Consider the following 6707-nt stretch of genomic DNA (forward strand, 5'->3'; position numbering starts at 1 on the left):
GATTAAGTGGGTTTTAAAATGAAACGCTATGAAACCCTGCACTTTCTAGATTACCTGGCACAGAGTGGGTGTTCTTGGAATTGCAACTGTATCACTTTCTTCCCTAAAGATGGCAGATGTACCCTTTGGTTTACCATACCTATAGAAATAGGTTGGTTGTGGTTTCTACAAGTCTCCAAATAGTCTATCAATCATATCAAGTGTATTTAGCTTAATGTCTTTTTGAAAATGTTTATTTTTATTTAAAATTATTCCTGTGTCCGTGGATATATGTGTATGAGTGCAGATGCCCATAGAGATGAGAAGCCTCTGATCGTACTGGAACTGGAGTTATAGGCCATCAGGATCCATCTAATGTGGACACTGGGAATTGAACTGGGGTCCCCTGGAAGAGCAGTACATACTGCTGAGCCATCTCTGTAGCCCCTGAGCTTGATGTCTTAATGAAGCTTGATATTCTGTAGCAATTTTTTGAAGCTCTCACATCCATTGTCTCATTATTAGTTCAGGATTACCATGACTAAGCAATGACAAGAATTCTTTTTAAAACTGCTTCTGATGTTGCAGAGATGGCTCAATGGGCAAAGTGCTGGCCATGTACCTGTGACTGACGTTTTAATGTCCAACACCTATGTGAAAGCTGAGTGGACTTGGAAATCTGCCTGTAATCCCCGGGTGCAGAAGGTAGAGATAAGCCTGGGTAGCTGCCGAGTTTGACTAGCCAAGTCAGTGTGCTCAAGGGTCTGTTGGAGACCCTACCTCTCTATAGGAGATGTAGTGCAATCTAGGAAGATGCCCAATGTCAACCTTGCTTCTCCACCTTCACCCATGTGAACATGCACTGACATGCACATATGCACCCACACATGAACGCACATACCCCACATGAATACACATGTGAAAGAGAAGAAAGAACACTTTACATACTGCAGATGTCTAACCTGGCTTACTGTAAAACATCGTCAGGAAACTAGTCACATTTCCCCACTTAACAATTCATCGTTAGAATCATCTCCAGATTTAGAATTTGTCTTCTTTAGACTCTAAGATTTTACACTGCAAAAGTGTTTCCCCTACATAAGCCACATAATAACTCTTGTTAACTATTTCCTGAGAGATGAACAACACATTCACTGAGTAGCTCCACTCCTCTGGGGGACATGGGTAATAGTTTAAGACACTTTGTTGCATTCCTTGCAATCCCATCTCAGTGCTTTAAGGTTTTAGACTTTTCTGCCTTCAGAAGATGCCAGTATGCTAAGATTGGGACCACTGGGAAAGTGATTTAGCAGTTACATCCTTCCCAGTAGAAATGGCTGCTGTTGCTCTATGGCTTTGAAGTATCCACCAGACCTGGGTCACAGCATCCTCTCCTTATGCAAATGATTGACACTGAGTATCATGCTCGATTTTAAAAAGTGTGCCAGTTTGTGTCAAAAATAAGATCAGTTGGAGGGGCGGGAACAGTTTATAGACGTTTCTATGCCTGTTACCTCATCTTATACTTAAAGTTAGACTACACTCCCCTCCCCCTTTTAAAAGGTACCTCATTTTCAAAAATTAAATACAACCACATCATTTCTCCTCCCTCTTCTCTCTTCAACTCCTGCCATATTGCCCTCAGTCTCTCTCAAATCCATACCCTCTTTTGCTTAATTATTATCACCAGTGTGCAAACGCGTGCACATAAATATATAAATATGTAAATACAATCTACTGAGTCCATTTGGTGTTGCTTGTACGTCTATGCCCTTAGGGCTGACTACTTGGTGTTGGATTGACTTTCGGGGTGCTCGCTTTTGTGCTTCCTATGAATTTTTGAATATTTTGAATATTTTTCAAGCCCCAGAATGACAGAACAAGGAGCACTTTAGACCTGCTCTTCTGTGCCCTGCCACAGAGAACACCAGCTTTCTCTCAGGCCTGTCTCTGGTGACAAAATGGATGGTCAGGCACGGCATTGCCCCGATATGTCCTTCACTGTTTGTGATAGTCTGGCCTGTGGCAGGGCTAAGTAAGCATCCTCATCGATCTGCCATTGCTCTAGCCTTTCCTCTATGCAGACTGTCCCTGAAAACCAAGATCAGGGATCTAGTGGCTCAGGGCTGCCTTCCTAGTCAGAGAACAATGGCTGCCCTTCCCCATCCACCCATGCAGCAACCAGCACATCAGGATTATTTGCACCAGAATCCTGAGCAAAGACCCATTGGTTCCGATCCGTGGTGTTAGCGTATTGCAGTGTCTTGTGACAGAAGGACAGGCTCAGCCTTAATAGCACGATCTCCTCGATCTCCTCACCTGCTCGATCCTCACAGCACTGGGAAGCTGCAGGGTTCACTTTTGGGCCGGGGAGTTGTTGCCTGGCGCGCTAAGAGAATCCATCTTCCTAAGTGTTTTTCCTTTCCAGTCACGTTTTACTGCTGGAGTTACTCAGCGAATTAATAGCTAGAGAAATGCAAAGCTCTTTCCTTATTACTTTCTATCGATCTGATTGCAAAGTCATTAACTGAAAGGCTCGGAAAGTGTGATGGGGAGTTGAACTCTGGATTCTCCCTGCGTCTGGGTCCGGATCTGTCTGAAAGGAGCCTTTTGGTCTGACGTGAATTATTCTTTCTTTGTCAGTTCTTGTGAGAGCTTTATTCAGGCCTCGTGAGATTTACAATTGGAAATCGTACACTGCCTCTGCCCTGAAAGAAGACGGGAGCTCGGTGTGTGTGTGTGTGTGTGTGTGTGTGTGTGTGTGTCTGTCTGTCTGTCTGTCTGTCTGTCTGTCTGTCTGTGGGGTTGGGAGGAGGAGTCGGGAGTCACCATTTTGGTCACCCCAGATTACCTACATATGACAGAGAGGAAAAGAGAGACAAACTCAAAACCGAACTCCCAGAGGTGGAAGGCAGGCATTTTGTTCATGCCTTAAGCTGTTTAATTTGCAATGTTGCCTGTTACAAGGTTGTTTTTTTGACTCATTTCCACTCCCCATTCTCAGAATATATGAAACCCGAGAGAGACTGGTATGTAGTTAAGAGATTTTGTTTACGGTTATCTTGCTATTTTGATTGCCTAACTTACTCTTCCCATAGATTTCTCCCACAAATTCAAATTAACCTGAGAGCTTTTACATACATCAGGTATGTGTGCATGCATATTTCATAAATAAGCTAATATGAAAAATTTAAGGAGGTCTTCTAAAGTATGCCAACGGGGGGGGGGGGCAAAAATCCCCAGATCAGATAAGAAGCACCAGACTTCTTGCTTTGGTTCACAAAGTAACGCCCAGGTGTTTGTGTTTGGTTTGTTACATTTTAATGAGATGAGTGTTTATTCTTTAAACATTTTTAGGCTCGGTACCCAGATTTTTCACAGCACATTTAAATCTACCACAAAGTGTCACTCATCTCTTGTTTTTCTAGAATAATGCAGTTTGGATGCATTGAAAAGTTTAGTACATGTTATTAATAACACATGTTCAGCCTCACGTTTTCACCCTTCCGGGAGGGCCTATACTAGAATTTTCTTCCCCAAGGTGTGTCTGAATCCTGCTGGTGCTTTCAGCCTACAAACACAGGAAGTGCTCACACGGCCACAAAACATGACCCTCCGTCTAGAACACATCTTGAAAATGTTTCCATCGCTTTCTGAGCACAGGGACAATGGCTTATGGTTGGGGGTGGGGGTGCTCTCCTCCTGCCTGACCTTTGGCTTGCTGAGAGATGTGTATGGTGGCTACCCTGGGCTCTCTCAGCTGCTTTCAGGCTGCCGGGGAAGGCGGCACCCACATTGGGAAGCAAAAGCTGTCGCAGGCTGCCTTGCCCATGACAGCGTGTCTAAAAATACACCACCGAGATGCAGGCATATGCTCGCGCCTCGGTGTGAAGGAGCTCTCTCGCCTGTGTTTCTTGCTATCCCCATCTAAATGCTGGAGCGAGGAGTTAAATTATTCCAGAAGGCCCGCCAGGGTCTGATTTGCCACTGTCTGCTTCCTCGTTGCCTTTGAATGGGACCCTTGATCCAAGGCTTTCAGAGACCAGCCGGTGCTGATGGGGGTCCGTGACTTGGCGGTGGCGCCTGCTTGCTCCTTCTCTGTCTCGAGCATGGTTTTCTATCCTGCCGGGGAGGGCGAGAGCGCTGGGCAGAGGTGGCACCTGACCCGCTAGAACTCCGATGTCACTGCTGTGGCTGTTACTCCCCTCCGCAAGAGTCAAGGCGCACGCAGGACGGTGGGTCACCTCGCTGGCTATTTTGCACATTTCCTTTCTCTTCCTTAACCTTGTTAGTTTTTTTTTCCTAAGTGCCCAGGGTTTGAGGGGGTTCCTTAGCCCCTCTCTATCTATTCTGATCTGAATCTCTCTCGCAGGTTTTGTAACACGTCCTCTCATTAGGAAAGCTTGCTAGACTCTCGGTCCCTGTCTTTGTAAACAGGGTTTTTTTTTTTTTTTATAAATGATTTGTTGTTTTGGGGGTCTCTCTCTCTTTGAATATCAGCTCCAAATGTCTTAGCTTCTGTGGCTACCTCACATGCTGAAATGATTGTTGAGCTATTGTGCTAGAGAAGAGAGAAAACAGAAGGGACTCTTCAGAGTGATAATCTCAAGAAAGGAGATCAGAGTAGAGAGACCACAGAGGACGCTGTGTGCTCGGCTCCAGCATGGCTGAGAAAAGTTCTCCAGGTGAGACGACTGTCTCCTTTACAGAGTCAGAGAGCACCCAAGATATTTTGTGTCTCGTTTGAAATGATTTTAATTCTAACAAGAGGCACTGATGAAAGAAATCTGGTTTCCCATGTAGGAGAAAGGAGGGGCACAAAGCACACATACAAACAGCCCCAGACCACACCACCCCTCTGGAAATTTGAAAGTGAGGGAGAGCGATTGTTAAATAGTCTCTCTCTCTCTCTCTCTCTCTCTCTCTCTCTCTCTCTCTCTCTCTCTCTCTCTCTCTCTCTCTCTCCTGTGTTTTCGGATTAGCAATATTTCTGTGTCCTTGGCCACTGAAGGCAGTGCATTGTTTTTCCAAAGATTACATGGAGGTTTCTCTAAAATGAAATGAAAAATTATTTATTTTATTTCAAACAGTGAGTAAGCTCAGAATCCATCCAGTAAAAGCTAATACAGACATGTCCAACATAAGCTGTTATTCTCCATGAGCAAACCAAGCACCGCAACACGCACACCCTCCCCCTGAAGCCAACACACCCAATGTTAGCCAAAAATCTAGGCTGCCTGTAAATCTTGAAGTGCTACCCTCTGTGGAGAAGAATGAACCTCCCAGGATGCTTTTCTGCAACTGAACACTCTTCTTCTTCTTCTTCTTCTTCTTTTTTTTTTTTTTTTTTTTTTTGCTTTTTGCTTTTCTTCTCTGTTAAATTTCCTTGGCCTCTTTCATAGAAGACACCGAGACAAAGAACATTAGCCACACAGTAACTTTTAGCTCCCCGTAGCAGCTGGGTAAAAAAAAAAAAACAAAACGGTGAAAGGATCAAATACGTTGTAAACTTGCGTTTGCTCTTAGTTCAGTCTAATGTATCTTAATTCCAATGATGCTCGAGAAGCACTGTGTTTGTGGATGCGACGCAGCTAATTACTCGGCTAGGTCTGTTAATAACCAGAGGAGGACATAGATTTGGGGGGTAAGTAGGAGGCAGAACAGAGAGAGGCACTGCTGTGTACAGCCCATGAGCTACCTATGCTGGAACTTATGCGTGTTTTTCGAGCTTTGTTCCTTCAGAGGCGTTGAAAGTCTCAGCTAGTGCTGACTAATTGATGTTGGTAGTCACCGTGATAGGCTCCTCAGGTCAGAAACCCATGCAGATGTGTGTGTTCATGCAAATACTCAGGGACACACGGCTCACTTACACAGGCTGGTGGTCTTCGTACCAACAGGACTGTGCTGGAGGTTATGGGGCATAAAGCAGGAGGGAGAGAGAGAGAGAGAGAGAGAGAGAGAGAGAGAGAGAGAGAGTCACCCTGCAAATGGTTCTAAAATGCATCCGCAAATACAGAAAGCTTCAGAACCATCCAACGATGCAAGACACCCCATTTCCCCCCTTTCTCTGCAGGGCACCTCTATCCATACTATTCGCATAATAATAATAATAATAATAATAATAATAATAATAATAACCTGGACAAGGTGAGAGCCCTGCATCTTAGCTCGGAATTCATCTGGTTTTCTTTCCCTTCTCTGCCTTGTATTTCTCAGCTCATTGTCCATGCATCAGATGGCAGCCACCCTTGCTCTTGAAGGCCAGTGTCACAGCAGGCAGGGAAAGGGGGCTGAGGGACAGCATTGTCAGAGCCAGGGTTTGTCTATTGTCTTCTTTGCTTTCACCGCTTTTCTTTTTAATTTTTTTCCCCTGAGGCTTTCCTGTCCTAGTGGCCTCTGTCCAGGAGGAGGGAGGAAATTACAGGGGTTCATAGACTGGAGGAATGGAATGTTTTCATTGTACGCCGTTTTAATAAACAGCTCAGCAGTGCAGGCCACAGAATTCGAGAATGGAGTGCAACTGGAGGATTCTAGCTGAGATGGAGGGGATGCTGTGGAAACCCCACCTCAGCCTCCCCGCCCAAGGCAGTTCCTTCTGTCACAATCCCTGCTGTGTGCTGCTTCTTTTTAGTCTTTAAAATCATGAGAGAGGGGCCCCCTCATCTGTCCTGCTTCTGCTTATTTATTGATTGGTTCCGTGCAAACCTATGTGGGAATTTTAGGGCAGG

General features: G+C 45.0%; 1 long non-coding RNA gene across 1 annotated transcript; it reads right to left on the reverse strand.

Annotated features, from left to right (window-relative positions):
- Nucleotides 1-5035: 5035 nt before the first annotated feature.
- On the reverse strand, nucleotides 5036-6250 carry LOC120094125 (uncharacterized). The gene is made up of 2 exons (XR_015627195.1): nucleotides 6118-6250; nucleotides 5036-5437 (listed from the first exon to the last, which is right to left on the reverse strand). It is a non-coding gene; the product is annotated as an uncharacterized LOC120094125 (long non-coding RNA).
- Nucleotides 6251-6707: the final 457 nt, after the last annotated feature.

Source organism: Rattus norvegicus, chromosome 8, assembly GCF_021556685.1.
Source record: "Rattus norvegicus strain SHRSP/BbbUtx chromosome 8, alternate assembly SHRSP_T2T, whole genome shotgun sequence".
NCBI classification, from domain to species: Eukaryota; Metazoa; Chordata; class Mammalia; order Rodentia; family Muridae; genus Rattus; species Rattus norvegicus.